Raw genomic sequence first — 21,371 nt, forward strand, 5'->3', positions numbered from 1 at the left:
GTAATATCCTGCATTTTCCCTATCCCAGATATATGAGATTCCCGGATGGTATTCCCTCGAGCTGCAGCAGTCTCTGATCAGTGCCAGGACAAGACCAGGAATTTCTGACTCTTGTCGGCCAAAAACTGACCAAATCACTGGTTTCAGCTTCTATAAGAAAAGGAATTCCTCAAAATGTGTCCGGAGGAGCAGCCATGAAAACAAGGAGCGTCTTCGCCATTCCAGCAGACTAAACAACAGCGACACAGGAATAACTACAGCTGCTACGTCAACAACAACAAGGTCAACAGCCGCAGCTAATGATAGAGCAGGGTGGCACCACGGCCACAGCAGAACCCGGAGAAAAGTATTTACGATGGGAGATAATGTCAGTATTCAACAATGCAGCGGGTTGGTATTCACATTAACAGATCCAGATAAATGACGAGAAGGAAAATCACCGGGACGAGGAGAGGAGAAAAACAGGTGGTTTACAGGAACCATAACTTTCTTTTTCTATCATAAGATAATCGTTTTTTGGCTGTTGGGATTGAAGATATGTATTTACACTTCAACACTTCATGAAGCAATGCACTGTTGATGTGTTCTATCTTTTTTTATATTGTGAGTATCGTACTTCGAAAAGTTATATTTTTTGTTTGTGTAGCATAAGAAGAGTTTTGTGTGACTGAAAAGAAAGTGCTTCATTTATTCCTAGTTGTGTGTGTGTGTGTGTGTGTGTGTGTGTGTGTGTGTGTGTGTGTGTGTGTGTGTGTGTGTGTGTGTGTGTGTGTGTGTGTGTGTGTGTGTGTGTGTGTGTGTGTGTGTGTGTGTGTGTGTGTGTGTGTGTGTGTGTGTGTGTGTGTGTGTGTGTGTGTGTGTGTGTGTGCAGAGCTATTGTGTGCTCAGTGAGTATGTGAGCATGTGTGGCGGATATATGGAGGAAGCTGTGTTTGGCCTCAGATTAAAATGCAGGACGAGGGTCCCGCTCCAGGAAAGGAGACCAGCAGATCGCAGACATAGGGACTTTTGTCCCATTAGGGAAACACATGACACCATCTAAAATAATAAAGTACACATATGGTACTTAGACTATAGTGATAAACTACAATACACATTTTTTTAAATATGGAGTAAAGAGGTTAAGATGCACACTAATTTCATGGTCTTCTTAAGAGCAAAACATGATATAGTGATTTTCATCGTTAAAAGTAAACTGTCATATATAAAAACAGTTTGAATATATATCAATGAATGTTGCTTACCACTAAATGTGAGGCCTTATCATCAGGCAATTATGGAAATGAATAATCTCAGACTATTTTACAGTTATAAACAAACGAAGATGATCCAAATGCAAGCCACGGCGTACAAGGAAAACCTACGACCACAAATATATTAAGTCTCATCTCACATGCCACCAGCATTAACAAACCAGAAACACAGTAAAAGTCAGTTTACCAACAATTATGCTACAAAACCATACATCTCAGTTTTTTAAAGATTTATGGCATGACAACAAATGGGTCCATCCCATTGTGTCTATATATCAGTGTCCCTCAGAAGCTGGGTGCTCCAGTTAAAGCTCCCAGAATGAGGACACACCACAAAGGACATCACACGTGCACACACACAACCAAAACACACGCACCACACTAAATGTTTCAGGTAAAATCTGAAGAGTAAGAGTCATGTTGAATCCAATGTTCATCATCACACTTTCCCTAAGGAGATACGGCAGTTCTTCTAACACTTCAGCTATTTCTTAAGTATTCTTTTCCGAGTCACAGTAGAACTGCACTCACTAAATTGTTAGAAATTATATAAACACACCTACAAACGCCATGTTAACCATCTTCTTAAATACACGCAGGTGAAAGTATTACTATTTCTCTACCCAACATCCACCAGTAAGCTTAAATCGAAACTGGTAGCCACAGTCTGACATGGCTCCGTATCACAAAAGTGGGCAAAGGTGCCATTAGAGTCGTGCTAAATGTAGACTCTGGACCGAGTAATTGGAGGTCAGACTGGGTTTGTTGGAATCCACCTCTGTAATTCTGATTAAATAAAAAGCTGTTAAGAAAGGACTCCAACTCTGCACTGTCATCAGAGCCTGTTGGGAGAACTATTGACAGTAAATTAAACAAGAAACTGAGGCCAGTTTACATCGCCACACAAAGACAATGACAGCTCACCTCAGAGAGACCATTCCCACGATTAGCCTTTCCTGGTATCCCAGTATCCTGTCACAGGTTAGATCCATGTCCAGGCATGCGAAAAGTTTCACACTACATGTATAGTCTTAAAAATGCCTCAAAGAGGAAGGTGCAGGGCTCGTGTCAAAGCGGCCCGGTCCGTGGTCCACCCCTCTATGAGGTCAGTTCAGATAAAGAGAGACACTGAGAGGAAAGAGGGAGAGAGAGAGAGAGAGAGAGAGAGACGGGGGAACAGATGGAAGCAAAAACGCAACTGACTGCCCACTGCGAGGGGAGGGGGAGAGAGAGAGAAGAGCTCGCACATCCAAGCAGCCCACTTCCTGACCAATTACTGCAGCAAGACTAGTCTCTCTGCCTCTATCAAACTGGGTCCTTGCTTCCTCTCCTCTCTCTCTCTCTCTCTCTCTCTCTCTCTGCGGTGTGAGATCGCCGCAAGAACTGGAGAGCGTCCAGCGTTACAGGCGACAAGTGACAGAAATCTGGAAATACTGGAAAAAAGCGAGGGCGAGCTGTTGAAACTGTCACTAGAAGGGTCGTAATCAAGAATTGATGTGAGGTAATGGTGATTAGCAGCAGACGGGTGTGGGCGGGCGGGTGAAAGAAAGCTGATGTAGAAGAGGAGAGGAAAAGAGGGCAGAGCAAGGACAAGATGTCTCATGCTAACCCCCAAAATAACCAAAAGTGGGGCACACTGCATCAGTTTAGACACTCTAGTTCTGCAACTTCCACGATTTCGACTTCCCAGTGTCTGGTTTAATAGACAACCCAAAAATCCACCACTGGTGCAACCTGCTGTAAGCTGGTCTATGAGCACATACTGAAAATACCCAAGCCAGTGGTCATTGTGTGTGTGAGTAATTTGGTCATTGTTCTGCATCCTAACTGAGCAGGACAGAGGAAAGTCCCCTCTCTCAGAGCCAGTGGCTGTTGTTCCTGCCTCCTAGCAAGGCTTCCTGAGATTGATAAAGCAGCTCCTAACTCTGTCAGCCCACACACTTTCTCATTTCCATGTTTTCATGCAAGTTTTTCCAAGGAATAACAAATTGCACGTGGTTACTGTGCAAAAAACATTGAACTTAGTTAAGAAAACCACCTAAATTCACTTCACTATATCACTCAAAAAATAAATAAATGGCATAGATCTTCATTAAGTCATACATGAGGTGTGCACATACACAATGGGTCTTGCATTGACTTCTAGCATACGTCAATCAACTTGAGGAACTTTTGTAACCCCGCTGTCTGTGACCTGGTGACCAGTGACCATACAAACAGAGCTGATGTGGTTCAGCGACTTGCTGCAATTATCCCAGCCTGGATAAACCCACACACACAGTGCCGAGCCTTTGTAACCAAACACTACACCTTGCACTTTAAAACACACAGGGACAATTACAGACCATATCACCGTGTCGGAGGGAAAACAAGCCGATAGCCCGCTGAGAGCTGACCCTTCTTATCGTGGCTTTTATTCTGCTTCGAGGACAAGACGGGTGGAGTTTAGTAGAAGTGTCAGGTAGCTGTCAAACAAAGGAAATTAGAGTAAATTGATTTTTCAACGGTTTCCTGTGATTGTTCTCAAATCTGATCGTATACCATAAGACAAAACTTTTTTGCCGAGGTATTCCTTTAAGTCTTGATTATTCTGAGACTGAGTTACACACAGTAAGATAATGATAACTTGATGAACAGCATATAGGAAGATTGACATGTTGCAGTCTGGACACAATTAAAACTGTATATGAACACTATTCTAGACCAATTTAAGGTCAGTACTTTTCAATTTTTGCAAGATCTGCTATGAGTTTAGTAAGAATACATGTTTAATAAGTCAAGTGGCATTGGGTCAGTAATAATGACCCTTGACGGCCATGTTTCACTATTCTGTGACTAATCTACGAGTCAATTAAATGAGACAATAATATGAACCTTGATTGCTAATGATTTTGTTGGTTTCAGTCTTCCAAAATCCAACTACAATGTAGTCATACGTTAAATTCAAAAGTGTGATTATTAAGAGGAAACCGGTCATTTCCTCATCCCAGATAAGCGGGAGTTTCCTCCCCACAGATAAAGTACATTTGGAGTAGAATGATGAGATGGAAAAATAAACAAGGTCAATTTATGTTTGTATGAAGCTTCTGTTGATGACACCATGGCATCATTGGAGTGATAACAGACATGTTTTAGCAACAGGATAACATGGGAATTAGAGAGCAAGGAGCAACCCAACTAACAGCAGAAGGAACTCCGCCCCCCCCTTCTTCCCCACCACCGTTTCCTGCCTGTTTTCAGCTACGTGTTTCCAGACTCAAACAGGAAGTGACATCATTAGCCAGGTGAATCACACTCATGTGATTGCTTCGTCATTCCAGCGTCACCAAATATCTCGCTTTTATCGCTTCCACCCAAGGTTTCCGTGTGGCATTAGATTGACAATACAGGAAATGTGCAACTTATTTCAAGTTTGTTTATTCTCTTGACGTGATCTTTGCCTTTCTGATGTCATTACGGTTCAACTCATACTGCTAATCGAATACTCATAACACGACTCATTGAAAAAGTGTTCCACTCTACCCTTATCAACCGAGGATTAACCGGTGACATTACATCCACAACTCTAAAGCTTCCACCTTCACCTGCTTCACATACATTTTTATATTAGGAAAAAGAAAGAGAAACGAATATTTTTGAGTTTTTGGGAATGGAAACAAAGTATTTTTCGTTTCAAACACACGTCTCTCACCCACAATATTGCTCCCACCCGCACCCAACGATCAAATGATGTTGTATATCATGGGAAATAAGAAAGAATTGGGTACTTCCTGTACCGAGCTAACACTTCCTCAGAAAGAAATTGATTCAAACCCTCAATCATTTAGTTGACAGCAAACACGTTGTACCCCATATTGTCACAAAGCCAAACAGAGATTAGAAACAGTGATGTAATTACTAAATCTCAAATTGTAATCTCTTTAAATGCTTGTTCCTGAAATATGTTATCGCATCACTGTTTAATGTTATCAACAAATGCTTACTGCCAAACACAAGAGGCAATAAACAACCTAATTGCGATGATATCTGACTTTTGACAAAGCTGTGTTACGGTGTGTGAAAGCCTCGACATCAGCACCATCTTGAAGGAGTCATCACTACTTCGTGTAGGCAGCTCTGAAACCCAAACACACTTATATTAGAATAATGTTTCTTCGCGTGGTATTTAAAGGGGTAACTGATACCTCCACCACTGCTATGAATATGAAGAGGGTATCTCAGTGAGTGCATGTGGTTGGCGTTAAGATTAAAAGCTCTACTACATTATAGTTAGAAACAGAGAAGAGGCCACAACTCAACCGCTGGGCTGCTGTTGGAAGTAGGAGCCAAAACACATTATGGCTCAGACTAAGATAAAGCTAAGTGCTGGTGTGTGTGTGTGTGTGTGTGTGTGTGTGTGTGTGTGTGTGTGTGTGTGTGTGTCTGTGTGCGCCTGCATGTCTGCTTATGTGGGTTTGAGTGGGATAAAGAGCCAGGAGTGTGTGTTGGCAGGTTCCCTTTGACCTGTGGAGGCTTTATTTTCTCTCATATTCATATTGGACTAATGCTCTCTGCCTTTCCCATGTCAGTGAAAACCCTGGAAGCCGAGCCCTCTCCCGTCTTTAGGGAACCTAAGATGTCACTGCACACAAAAGGAGCCGTGAAAGCCGTCCAACTCAAGCAGGGGCTATTATTTACAGTACCAAAAGAAAATGGCTCTCCTCCCGACAGTAACCCCCACCCTCCGAGCGTCAGACGTCTGTCTCCTTGTAATGCTTCCCCTATTTTGCCCTTTTCCAATCCCTTCCTTTCATTAATCTAACTTTTTTTCCCTTTATAGCTCTACTTTCCTCCAATGGTCTCTCTCTCTCCCTCTTGTTCTAACCCCCACCATAATAAAGTAAATAGTGGGTTTTGTAACAAGTAAGCCCAAAATTAGGAATAAGCCCCAAACTGTGGCTTTGCCGATCTTCATTGAGCCATTCAAAACAGGCAGAAAAATCCACTGATCATATAAGTCCCTCCGAGAGGAGAAACTCCATTTGTTAAAAGCTTTACACAACAGCCTCACATTTCTTCTGTCAGGGGAATTCATATTTGCTCACAAAAACATGGTCTTAAAACCTTAACAAAGTAAAGATGTGGACATGATAGAGCACAAATGTGGCTGTAAACGGGCAGATTAGGCTGATTAAAAACTACAAAGGTAATGTCTTCTATCTGAAAGTTTCCATACAGTAACAATTCAGGTGTTGCATGCATTAGATTTGCCTTAGCCAGAAATCTAAAGCAAATGTTGCATTGTCCGGAAAATCTTTGAAGTTTGTTATGAATACATATTATTAATGAATCAAATGTACAAGTACATTTGTGTTGAAAGATGACGATTGATATAATACGTCTTGGCATAGTTACCACAGTTTCTAGGGCTGCTCGATTATGGCAAAAATCATAATCTCGATTATTTGGGTCAATAATTGTAATTGTGATTATTAAATGTGATTAACACATTGAACAGTATGTTTTTAAAAGTTGATTTCCCTGAACTTTAAGTATAATTCAACTGAAAAACCAAAAGGAAAAAAGTATTTAAAAAAAAAAAAAAAAAAAACTAATAATAATAATAACAAAAAAATAATCGTTTTATTTCGATTACGTTGTTTTCGTAATCGTTGTAAGCCATAATTGTAATCGCGATTAAAATACGATTAATTGAGCAGCCCTAACAGTTTCACAGATGAAGCTTTGTTTATTCATGAAGAGATGAAACCTGTGGAGTGAGATTCATTTCAGGTATCAGCATAACAGGTTTTTAATAGTCGCTTAGCAACGTGCTCCGTGGGCCAGGGTGTCTTTCCAGAATCAGCTGCCTCTCGATTACAGGCTACTGTATACACAGAAGTCCAAGCTGTGGCCCAGCTGACAGGGAGAAAGATGAGGTCACATGTCGCTGTAATAACAGCTGGACAAGGCTAGGAATATGTCTAAAGTACATCTAAATAAACTTGTTAAAACTGCGAAACTGGAAAAAGTTCACAGTGTTTACGTTAAATACAGATGTTAGTGACGGACAGGTCTTAACTCGACCCAGATGTGACGAAGAGGAAGAAGGGCCCCATAAACACTTCAACAGATACCCTGGTAGCACTTTCTACAAAATAGAGATAATGTGCATTCACACAGTATGACCTAATTTGCTGAACAATATGGAGGTAAACAACACTGAGATGTTTGAGCATCATAACTGTTAATTGAGACGCTCTTAAAGAACTATACTAATGTGGGGGTTTTTTTTGCATTTGAAAAGGAAGGGAGGGCACACAGAACATTTGAAGCACAACTAGTGCACAACTGAGCACATGTCAGTGGTTTACAATTAAAGTGGCACCTTTGTTTACTTTCATAACATGTCATCACAGTGTATAACTCGCGGTTCTATTGGCTAGCGCTTCAATACATTGTACGCGATAGTCTAAGGGGCGGTACATCTCTAAGCGGTTGACCAATCACAACAAAGCCAGCCAGCTAACCCAGTGGTTCTCAAATGGGGGTACGTTGGAGTACTGCAGGGGGTACGTGAGATTTATTTTATGTAATGAAAAAAACAACATAAGCAATGCATCTAAACAAGCTACTAATAGTAGATTAACTAGGCCTACTTTATTCAAAAGTTTACAGGAATTCTGGATAATAAAATGGGAAAAATAAACGGGGTGCTCTCTTTTCCTCTCCCTCTCCTGACAGCCCGTCAGTCTTGTGCAGCTCGCTGAACCTGTACTAAGTGACCCGACAGTAAAGAATACATATATTTATGACTAGTTTAGCTAGTTCCAGAGTAGATCAAGTGTGTTAGGTCTAACTCTTAGTGTATTTTGCTCCGCTCACCGGTCCGTCACAGCGGGAGAGCTGTGATCCGGAAGACCTGCGTGTTCTCCGTTATGATCTGATCTCTCTCTCGCGTCCGGTTAGACTTCACTCGCGTTTATGTCCAAATCTATCAGATCTAGCTAGTTCTAGCTAATGATATGACTGCCTGCTTATCAAAAGGACCTAAACAATAAGCGTTGCTTGGCAACGGCGTGTGGCCGCAAAGTATAGCGCAGCATTATGCATATGTTTATATGAGAGGTCAAAATCCCATGCTCATGAAATGCTCATATTTTTTTTTCTCTTCATTCCCCACGCCACAAAATAAATAAATTTACCAATTTTAGTTAAAGTAACGAAGTTTGAGCAGTGTGGGTTTTATATTAACAGAGTTACACATATTTCAAAACGCTAAGTGTAATAACTGCAGGTGCCTCCCTGTCAGCATGACAAAGGTCCTCAGTGAAGCTCAAGCCCATGTTCCTCACTACATTGTAAGTATAACTTATTAAAAAGATCAGTTCAATGCAATTAATGTCTTCTTAGTGTTATTGCGTGATGTTAAAATTGGTTTGCCATGAATTTAGTGATGGATTTTAAACATTTGAAATTGGTTGTTGTTTTAATATATCAGACACCGATGGTGCGCCCTACTGTACCTCTAAAAAAAAGTTTGAGAACCACTGAGCTAACCAATCAGAGCAGACTGGGCTGCAGTACAGGCAGTATGAGAAAATACAAATTTATAAATCTGAAAATCTGCATAATATGTCCTTTTTATTTTAAGCAAGAACAACAACAACTTTTAATCATTTGTCAATCACTTTATCCACAAAATTACAGTCCTTAGATCTTCATCAAGTAAACCTATATTTGAAGGACCGAAACATTGTTATTTTTTAACATTATTATTATTATATTAGTGGCATGAAATTACATTAACACCATTTGTCGCGATCATTTCTGGGAGTGAATATTCTATCAAAAGTTAGTTACTGCCAGGCTAATTACACCGCGGTATTACAGTGGTTGCTGGGGTCATGGGGATGTTATCATGAGGTCAGAAACAGCAGCTGAAGCTTATCTACAACTGTTCTCTTTGAGCTGACAGTTGTCATTGATATGTTTGTGATGGACTTAAAGCTAAGACTGATCGGCATCATTACTCAACATATGTGAAAGATCTTTGAAAAGTCCCACCGGCCCACGTTTCACATTTATAAACGGAGCCTGAGATACTGACATTTTTTCTCTCTCCACTGTAACTCTTTCTTTCTGTTGTTATCTGTCTTTAGGTTACCCGCAGTGTTCCCCTCCTGTATTATGTTTCAGCTGAAGTGTGGGGCTAATATAGGCCATCAATGACTTTAGTGACAACACCCAAACTGGACCCCAGCCTGACACACACACACACACACACACACACACACACACACACACACACACACACACACACACACACACACACACACACACACACACACACACACACACACACACACACACACACACACACACACACACACACACACACACACACACACACACACACACACACACACACACACACACACACACACACACACACACACACACACACACACACACACACACACACACACACACACACACACCCCTATGGAGCTTTATCACAAAGGACCATATGGTAGAGATAAGGTGATTTAAAATGAAAAACATCCAAGTCTGCAATATTTTAGCTTAATATACTCAACTACGATGGATATTTACAACAAAAACCTGCAACTAAATATATTTACCTGTACTTAAAACTATAAAGCTTAACAAAGACCTTTCTATATATTATGGATTATACTTGAAATGAGGGCTTCAACTGATGAATATTTTCATTTCTGGATAGTTTTTTATTTAATCAATAAATCATTACGACTTTAAACATACCCATCAGAAGGTCTCAGAGCTAGGGGAAACTTTGACTTAGATACTGTAGTTGATATTGCCTGACCCACCGCACAAAGCCGAGATATACAGTAGATAATTTACAATAAAATAAAATAGACTAAATAGGCCATATTTGGCAGTTTAGCTTGATATATTACTTAATAATTTATTAAAACTAAATGACTGATGAATTAACTGTTAATTCATATTCTTTAAATGAACTATCTAATACTTACTTATCCTGTCTTGAATTTTTTTGATTTGACATGTTTACAGTGATTGTTAAATCACATTGCACATGTCATTGTAAAGCACAGTTTAAGGAAAAGGGATGGAGCAAGGAAAGAAAGGCTGTTTGAACATGTGTGTATACTTGTGTGATGTGCGCTGATGAGCATGGACGGCCCTGCTCTATATGTGGGCTTGATACACAAGAGCCGAAGAGAGATCTGGATGGAGGAGGGAGGAAGGTTTTTATTTTAAGCATTGCTCCCCTGCGCACTAATCACCAAGATGTGAGTTAGAGACAAGTTTCGGTACCACTTTACAATAAGACTACCCTTATAAAGGGTTCACGAATAGTTTGTAATTCATTTATTAATTAGGTTGTGAACACTTTATAAATCATTAATAAGCTTTTATAAGATATGAGATAAACAGGGCAACTGTGACCGGTTGCTTGCCAAATAGTGAGCCCATATGTATCTGTACTGTTAAGCCTTATGGAAATGGTAGTAACTCATAAATAAATGGTGATTTGTTTCACACTTTACAATAAGGCTCCCTTTTGGCATTTATAAATGTTAGTAACTCGTAAATAAATGGTCATAAGAGATGCCAAGAAACATCAAGATGGATGGGGGGGGGATGATCTCAGTGAACAACAGATACCAAGGATGCTGGCTGATGAAGAAGACGAAGTAAGCCAGGTAGCCAATATAAGACTTAGCAGTACAGATAAATGTGGGCTCACTATTTGGCAAGTTGACTAAGCCTTATATTGGCTACCTAGCTTACTTCGTCTTCTTCATCAGCCAGCATCCTTGGTATCTGTTGTTCACTGAGTTGATTCTCGCTAAGTAGCCAATATAATGCTTAGTCATCTTTCCAAATAGTGAGCCTGTGTTGATGTATGAAAACTATGTTAGAACTGGTTTATAAATGGTTCTTAATGATTAATAAAGTGTTTACATCCTAATTAATAACCTAATTATAGAACCTTTATGAGTCTTTTATAAGGGTAGTCTAAAGTGGTACCTGCTGTGTGGCTTACAACACACTGTTACATTTTCAAACTGCATTGTTGAAAGATGGGGATAGAAATTCTAAACTATGTGAAATATGGCTTTGGTGGGTATTTGCAACTGTTTGATAATGCAGAAAAATGCACCTGTGGAGTGCTCAATACAGTGCAACTTCCTAAAGTACAATTCATTCACATCAAACCGGAACACACACACACACACACATTACAAGAACTCCACTCATGCAGACGTAAGGGGCTATTTATACTCCACTTCCTTTTATTTACCCTGCTCATTGTTCAGAGCACATCTGCTGAGGGCCAAGGGCACAATGGCCAGTCCATATAGCTGACCACACACACACACACACACACACACACACACACACACACACACACACACACACACACACACACACACACACACACACACACACACACACACACACACACACACACACACACACACACACACACACACACACACACACACACACACACACACACACACACACACACACACACACACACACACACACACACACACACACACACACACACACACACACACACACACACACACACAAAAACACACACAAAAGACTAAAGGCAGCAGCCAGACACAAGCCACCATTCAGAAATATCCACAGCTTTTGTTCTCGGTCAGAGTGACACACTCTAAAAGTTCATACCAGCTGTTACACAGCCCGACATTCTTGCACACACACACACACTTACAAACACACACAGGAGAGATCACACCCACCAACACCCACACTTACATGCATTAATTCACACGCGCCTGCACACAAACCTGCTATATGTTAGCTCTATTGGAAGAGTCGGACATTTGGCTGAGTGCTGGAGATGACAGCTCATTACAGCCTGTCTGTTTCACGTCAGCTCTAACAACAGGAAGTAGAGTGAGGGGCTTTTATAGAGCCAACGGACAGCTCCAAGCTCTTAGCTCCATGGCCAGGAGGCTGTCAGCTCACAGTGAATTGTCTGAATAGTCGTGCACAACAGAAACATGTCACATATACAACAAGCAACAAATCTGTTAGCTGCATAAATCTTGTAGGATGGACTGATGGACTGATTAGTAAACAAACACACACAGACATGCACCGAACTCAAATTCCCATAACTCGAGAAGTTTGTAGTCGCTTTCAGCCATTTACTCTGAGTTATTTCCTATGAGGACGGGAGCTGCCCAAATGGCCCCTAAGGGGTAAACAGCTCAGATCGTTATCCTCCCAACTACCTCTACCAGCAGGCCACAGGGGTACAGTGGTGGGGCAGACTGGAGGTACAGGAAACCACCATGGTTTCGTTTTCAAACCACTAACCCAACCATCCCACCAAAGATATCCCTAAATCATTTCCAGGTACACAGTAAGAGGTTGTAAAAGCCTGCAATTTAAGGTAGCGTATACCCTCTTTGAGTGGCATTACTTAAACTTTAAGTGCTTTATTTTAAGCTTTTTCTTAAATGGTTGGGATAAAAAAAAATCTAAAAGTTAGAATAAGTTCAACAAAGCCAAAAAAAAGACCCAAATAACCCAGTAACTTGCATTATAAGTGAGTATCATCTCAGCAAAAATACCAGTTGATACTGACATTTAATAATACCAAAACAAATAACCCACTCGTGAGCTGAAAGGGGATCAACAACAGCAAAAGACGTAAGGTAAAAACAATCTACAGTGCAGTGAACATAACATTTCCTCAGTAAACACACTTTCACACAAACACACCCCGGGTCTCTTCCAATCTCCCCTCGGACCACATTCATGCTGATTGGCGGTTAGAGGATAAACACACATCCTCCTTGTTTTTGAGACGGTGCTGTACTTTGTGGCTGGTATTGCAGGAATACAGGCTGCTCCTGAGTCTACATATTTTCTCCTCTGTACAGGAAACAGTCGTTTGTCAACACTACTAATAAATGATGTTTACTTCCCGTCTCTTGCTTGGGGTTTTGCGGCCCATTTGGCAGCAGCATGACAGATGCTGGAGCTGACATGCGATACATGTTTTTCTAAGTTGAGCAAAAAATATGGGTTGGGGTGGAACATTCAAGACAAATTAACGGGTGATAATTACATGAATGGGATTTATTTTCTTAAAAACACAAAAACAACTTTGTCTGGGTATTAATGATGTGTGAAAGACAGACTAAACATTAAACAAGTTTTGACACAGTTTGACAAATTAGCTTGACTATAGTTTTAATACAAGCACAATATTCAAACTCAACACCAAATATGTGTTTCCAATTGACTTTATTATCTGAAACAGGTGTTAAAAGTGCTTGTGAGTATGGAGAGTGAAAACAACAGCTTAAAAAACGTTATGAAGCTCATTTAGAAAGCGAATGTCCAACCGCCTCTCCTAATCCTATCCGGGCATCCAAACTGCTACACAGCAGCGTTCAGAGGGGGTCGGACCCCTGCCCCACTCCAGACGGGGGTTTCCCTGCCGAACGCTACACAACAATAAAACAAAGCCATCACACTGGGGCCGGCGGGGGGGGAGGTGGGCGAGCATGCAGGGGTGCAGAGTGGGGTGAGGAGGGAGGGCGGAAAGTGAGAGGAACAGCTGCTGAGTGGGAGAGTTGGATGAGGGGGGAGGACACGGGAGAAAAAGGAAAGCCGGAGGAAGGAGGGGGGGGGGGGCGTCTTTTCTCTTTCAGTGAAATAAATTACTTTTATGTTTGCGGCCTGTTTAGGCTCTGCTATCGTTAGGGTGGGAACCCCCCTGTGGTCTCTTTAGGCATACACAAATTGACAAGCGCACAAAGAACACAGCTTATAGATATACTGTTCTCCAGACAATATTGGCTCAGTGTGGAGACTTTGGCAAAAATGTCCCCGAAAAAAAAGCGATTTACCACACAGGGCTCTTGGAATTCTAACACACACACACACACACACACACACACACACACACACACACACACACACACACACACACACACACACACACACACACACACACACACACACACACACACACACACACACACACACACACACACACACACACACACACACACACACACACACACACACACACACACACACACACACACACACACACCTTTTTTTGCTTTACAGATTCTCATTTCCCTCCATCTCTGAGGTATTCTCTTTATTAGATTCAGTGGCCTAACTTGCAGAGTGCTGACAGACTTGCTAAACACAGAGATGGAGATGACAACTAGGAGCTGCTGTTAAATTAAGAGCTAGAAGCTGGCCAGGTGTGTGTGTTAAAACTAAGACATACTTTCCACGTCCGAGGACAGCTGCGCTCATACTACAGCTGAGGGTCAGAGTTGGAGTGGCGTTCAAAATAATACACATTTTCCCATTTGAACTCCATTCCAGTTGGTGATTACATTGTTTGCCAGTAGTTTACGACATTTGGCTGCTTTTATATTCCTTTACAGACAAACCATATAACAACACTTACAGCAGTAGAGGTTCTCTTCAACAACTTCTCTTCAAACAGTGTTTTCTTTGTTATCTTCTTCTCTGCAAACAAGCTAGAAGTGCATGTGCCACCAAGAGAGAGCACAGATACAACATTTGGGCAGCGTGTAGACACTTAAGGTCTTGGGTGGATGACGATATTTGTATCATGAAGATTAAAGTGAGGCCTTTTAAGTACCTCTTTAAGGATACTGACAGTATGAATTAGCCTTTATTGTGTGACAAGCCTATTCAGGTTGGACTTTGACATTTACCCCTTTGTTAAACTGGAGCCAATTAAAAAAGGTGCCTTGTGGAGTTTTTAACCTCTAGTACACAATGCCTGAGGTTTTAACTTATATATAGGTAATTCAATACATTTATCTTTGTCTCAGTGTTTTTATTAAACTAAATAATACTCTTTTATTGCTGTGCAGTCATAAAGGAAAGCTGTAAAATGTATTCTGCTGAGCATCACAATTGTTCATACATTGGTGCTTAAGGCTACTTGTGACCTCATAGATTTACCACATTATCATCATTATGGGTTTAGTGCTTTGGATATTAACAAGTGATAAAACAACACATCTTCCATTCATCGCCCCAATAAATGTTGCGACACCTTTGATAAGCTGCTGTTGGTTACCGGCTGTTTCTAAGAAACAATGGAATAACGTACAAGTATGCAAGCGTGGGGGTACACAGCAAGACACACTTTATACCCCCCCCCCCCCTGCACGGACAGTTGGTCTGAGTGTGAGTTAGTACAGCCCAAACACAGCTGCTCCCTCCACTCAGCCTGTTGCTCTTTAAAACACCACTCTGCAGAGGAAAAGAGTGGAAACAGATTTGCAACTGGAGGACCAAAACTAAAATTTATTTGGGATATTTTTGGTCCCATAAGGCAAGCTGGTTCGTCTCTATTTTAATACATGAGCTAAAAAAAGGTTTGTTAGTAGCAATTTGGCAACTTCCTCGCCACAGCTTTTTATTTAACATTTAATAGGCTGCCTGACTCTTATCCGCTCTTCTCCTTCCCTATAGCCTCTTTCATTGCGCAGCGCCTTTCAAGAGTACATTAAAATGAATGGAGGACAGAAATAGTAGAGTATATGGGGGGGGAGACTGTAGACATAACAAAATCAGGGAGGAAAGAAGCCAGCCTCATATACCGGGCCTTGGGGAGCACAGTGGAGGAAGGAGAGCGGCACCGAGGCCAACAATGGCACACATTCACTTTCTGGTTCAACCTCATTATTTCACAGACTTAAGTGGAACACCACTTGGTGCAAGAAATCACTTTTGGTTTTCAAACTGTTCAAAAAAGTGCAGTGAAAATGAAAAACTCTCTCCCAATATAAACTGTATTATGACATTATGACACACCATAAACAGCAGATATAGGTGACTGATTGAAGGTGAAGTGTCCTTTACTGACCATTGTTGAGTTGTATACCTCGTTGAAATTATCTAAATGATTCACTGGTTATCTGTCATGGTATTTAGTTGTACATATGAATGATTGGGTAAAAGAAAAACTGTACCCAATGTATTTCTTTGCAAATAGTGAGGGTCCTCCCAAGATCTAAAGCAAAGAACATAACCAAAATCAGGGTTTTGTCTAAACCTGTTAACAGTGGTGCTGCGCCCAAAATGCACATTGTCCACGTGAAATTTTAAAGTGATGCCAGAAAACAATATTTCTTAGTCAAACATTTTATAATGACTTTTTCAAGTATGAAAATCGTGTCAAATAGACCGTCAGACGGCATGAACAGCTTTGTTTTTACAGAACTCCGACATCGCGTTGTTGTTTACGTCCGCAGCGCCATCTTGTTTACGGGCAAAAATTGATATATCTTACAAGATCAGCGCCCTCGTACTATATTTTTCTAGAAAAACCTATTCAAATGATGTTGCATCAATCTTTGTCAAAGAAACAGAAAGTATAATCTCCCAACTAAATCCCCCACTCCCATAGCTTCATCCTCAGTCATCAGACTTTAATCTGTCTTATTTATACTTGATGACATCTCGTGTTTGAGGTTAACCAGTGACTGACCCGCCCTGAAAGACAGGAACACAAGGGGATTTCATAAATTATTTGATCATTTAAAAATAATCAGGGAATAGAAGGAGCTCAGATGACATAGTGCAAGTAAGATATTGAAAACATAAAAATGGGAACTACATTACAACTATGGGAACTACATTAAAAGTATTAAACATTTGAATGAAGTGTTACACATACTGCGCAGGGACTTAAGAGACTATCCACCCATCTCAAGGGGTCACTCTTTTATAACCTCCTCGCCCTCTGACTATAAACAGATTCCCACTGAAGTAGGGCTGATCTAAATAAAACTACATGGATTTTTTCTCCACCGCAACATTAAACTCCACATAGTTTCCCACCTCACCACCTTGATAAACTTAGCAAGGAATCTTAGCGACTGGCATGAAAATGCCACTGGTTGTCAAGGGACATTTTCTGTCTATAGCTGGTGACCCCTGACCCATCGCGGCACTCTCCTTCCTCTGCTTCTTCTTCTTCTCTTTCCTCCCAGTAGGACACATCCGACGAATCATTAAAGGACTGTCTCACCAAGTGACATGATGAAGTGAGTTACATTAGCCCCATGAGGGTTCTTTCTCAATATGTAGCTTGGGAACTTGGCCTACAGAACAGCTTCTGCATTTTAATGATCAACTTTGTCAGAAATGTTGGTAGTGGATTAAAATAAGTAAGAGAAGGGTAAAGTCATCCATCCCATTAAACATATTTCTATCTAGAGTTGCCTTTATTTAAGAAGAAAACTTCTACTTTCTCCAACAATCAACTTAACTCTGCAACAAGAACCTCATTTTGCTTTCATATGTAATCTTGGAAGCAAAGGACATCCACTAAAGGGCTCCCAGAATAAAAACTTAACATTGCTTGCATCCTTCGAAAGTCAAAATCATCACAGCATTAAGATATGACGCATCTTAGAACAAGCAGTATACAGTATATTAAGAGTACGTACTATGTTAGTGTGGAAAATGCATGTTTAATGTTGATTTGATCTAAGGCTTGATAAGACTGTAATCTACGCTGTGTGTGTTGATTAGAAGGAAATAATTGAACTTTGAACGATCAGCATTGATAAGGCAGACAATAGGTATACTCATAAAGCCACCCACACACACCCCCACACACACCCCCACACACACACACACACACACACACACACACACACACACACACACACACACACACACACACACACACACACACACACACACACACACACACACACACACACACACACACACACACACACACACACACACACACACACACACACACACACACACACACACACACACACACACACGCACACACACACGCACACACACACACACACACACACACACACACACCAAAGTGAAACATTTAGCCACTATAAGCAGATGTGTTTACATGTCCTTATTATACACAATAACTCTCCGCTGTACGGTGAGTTGTGACACACTCAGCACAAACTAGAAAGCACCACGTTCAGCCTTTTTAATGTTTACAGACTCTTACTGCAGAGTGTCTACAGCCACTGGAAGACCTGTCCACTGACCTGCCCTGCCATATATAGCCACTACTATTAGGATTCCTTTCATGCTTTCTGGAATTAGCCCGCTGCCTTGAGAGTCGGAGTATTTCAGTCTAACCCTGGCGTCCGACCTTTTAGCCTTTGGTTTACACGGCTACAACCTGTACGGAGCATGGAGCTGGGAGAGGCAAGTGCACAGCCTTTTGGTGTACTGAATACCAAAAGCATGGAACATGACCATGTTCAATAAAAATATATATATCTTAACAACGTGTGGTTTCAGTGTTAAAAATATTTGTAAAAAAGGGTGCATCAAAGCCAGAGATATCCTCTTATTTGTATTCCACACATTCTTCTTCCTTGTCAAAACCTGGCGCCTACATTACCCACAATGCAACTCTACAGCTGTTGTTTAACACTTGTGGTGGATGGTGGTTAATGAGCGTGCAATTGCAGTTTCCCTTTAACAGCAGAAAACGTAAGTACTGAGAGGTGTCATGATTTTAATAATAACATTTTAAAATATTACAAATTGAAAAATACAATGCAGGTAAAGGAATTTCATGCAGTCTTTGCGTGTTCTGACAAAGTGACATGCTTACATTACATGTTAGAGGCTTTTATCCATAGCGACTTACATACTCGATACTGTGGGCAATCCCCACAGGAGCAATTTGGGGTGAAGTGTCTTGCCCAGGGACACAACGACATGCTGACTGCAGTGGGGTTTGAACCTGTGCTCTCATGATCCGAACACCAACGCAATAGTCCACTGCGCCACATGCCTCCCATGCTTAAGTGTTAAGAAGCGTCTGCCCTATGAGCATAGTAATTTAAACAAGAATAAATCTTTGCTAAGTGGCACTTAAACTAATCCAAATCTAAGTAACTCTACAATCTCAATATTCTTTCTCTTAAGAACAACTCTTGTTCCACCAAGTGGGTATTAAAATCTATTCTGAAAGCATGCATTAAAATATTTTCTAAGGTTACCTTTCTAAATGTTTAAGTCAGCAGCGGGCCAGACTTTCCCTGTCGTCGTCACAAACCTTGTAATTACGCGAAACATGTTTTTACAGCAGATCTCTAAAGTACTGTAAGTGGTGGTTAGAAGTATAGAAGAAGCCTGAGAACACACATGCACTTAAATCACAGCCTATAGGTATCTCTGCTAGCATGTTTTTTCCTGCTGAGCAAACAGAGACAGGAGGGTGTTATCAGACACACAGGAGGGGGTATGACATACAGTACATAATGCGCAGAAGTATGCCCGGACACGCTTCATTAAACATCTGAAGTAGGTGTGTGATGTGTGTATGTAATCATCAGCATGTTTTATGTTTCACGCTTCTTTGAAAGCTCAGGTCAACTCCATTGTGCCCTTAGTAACCCAAATGTCTCAAATCATCTGAAGCATCTTCACTGATTCAAACCAGACACACACACACATACCAGCAGACCTAAAAACCTGGGTCATTTCTTCACTGAGTTAGAAAATTACATCAAATTGAAATGCTACCATCTTGACGTAGCTGTCTAAATGTAAACGACTTAAAAGAGTTTTAAAAATATTTTCTTAATATATACAGATGGTTAATAATAACAAAAAATCCTCATTGTTGACTTCAAAAGAAAGTAGATGTCAATAAGTACTTGTTAAAGCAAAGGGACAGTGCAGATAGGAGAAACTTAAGGGAACAAGATGATAATATTTGTAGTTCCCATTTTAGAGAGCAATACGTCAGACTACGACCAAAAGACCCAACTCAAACTAACAGCATAACATGGAAAAAGATTCATTTATATGCACACCGATCTTTGCATGCAACGTTAGTTCATAATGAATAGATAGAAGATAAGAACATTTCAAAATGATGCTTCTGGAAAGATGGTCACTTCAGGATATGCTAGCCGTGTGTGCGTGTGTATAGGACATTTCAGGTCAAGGTTCCCTATGTGGGTTATTTGTATTTAGCCCCAAGTTACATCTAGATCAAGTCGTGACAGAGGAGAGAGTCCTTTTCCACTTCTATTGAATCGCTCATCCTCTAACCTCCAGGCTGCATTGAACTATTTGCTTGCAGGTGTTTATTATTAACTGCTGACGTGCATTTTCATAATGCTTTATAGCATTAGAAACAATTCATTGAAAGTTGACCACCTGGTGCTTTGTAGAAATCCAGCATGAATAACCTGGAAAAACATGGGTTTCGGAAAAGCAAGTTCCTCCTATAGCTACAGTCATACACCAACACAATAGTCCAAAAATATCCCAGTGCAACACGGAGCAGGTCTCTGCGTGTCCTTCTGCTGTCTGGGCCACGGAAATATGGGCTGGACCTGGAGACACAACCACAAACATGCATGCGTGCATTCATGCTCAGCATAAAACAGGAAACACATGGTGATTTCAAATGTGATATCTTTTGTTCTCTGATATGCACGCTCAAACACCTACACACAACACAAGCGGGGCAAACTGTGAATTTTGGAAATTATAACAGGAAGCGGTAGTGGAGACCTCATCCATTAAAGCATCAATATTAAACAACTTGAACAAATTGAAAAAGAAACACATTGAACAACCTTGCATGCCGTTGGTGCTCAACTAAAAAGCTTTTCATTTGGATGATATTTTCCACCTTGTCAAACGTTATTGAATTGAACCATAATGATGAGGAAGCACTACATGTCCTCAGCGTTACAATTGTTCTTATGATGCCAGGCTGCATTTTGCATGTGAAAGGGCATGCTTTGCATGTCAGAGCACATTGGAGAAATCGTTTGCATATCCACTCAGAGCAAGTAGTGATAATGACAGGTGTTTAAATCTCAGATAAATGCAGTATCTGTCTTAATGCTGACATTTCTGTCTAGCTGAGATGAAAGCTTTAATTGAAGGCTTTTAAAGGTTAACAATGTCAACTTTTACGCAGGGTGCGTGGCCTAAATGCATAGAGCTAAATAAAGCTGGATGCCCTGTTTGTTAGAACAGCTCACTTCCTTTTCCTGTATGAAGAGCAGGAAAAACTCATTCAGCGATGCAGCT

General features: G+C 40.8%; 1 protein-coding gene across 3 annotated transcripts in view; it reads right to left on the reverse strand.

Annotated features, from left to right (window-relative positions):
- The window catches only part of LOC307016923 (pleckstrin homology domain-containing family G member 1), a 61,564-nt gene that overhangs the window by 36,819 nt on the left and 3,374 nt on the right, over positions 1 to 21,371 (reverse strand). Inside the window, exon 1 of one of the 3 annotated variants that reach the window (XM_079646310.1) lies at positions 3,599 to 3,701. The exons of 1 other annotated variant lie outside the window; for it this stretch is intronic. The gene's annotated coding sequence lies outside the window, so the exon portion shown is untranslated. Of the gene's footprint in view, positions 1 to 2,177; positions 2,561 to 3,598; positions 3,702 to 21,371 lie in introns of those variants that run through there. One more of the 3 variants, XM_079646309.1, reaches the window with a different exon arrangement.

Source organism: Notothenia rossii (assembly GCF_949606895.1).
Source record: "Notothenia rossii genome assembly, chromosome: 8".
NCBI lineage: Eukaryota > Metazoa > Chordata > Actinopteri > Perciformes > Nototheniidae > Notothenia > Notothenia rossii.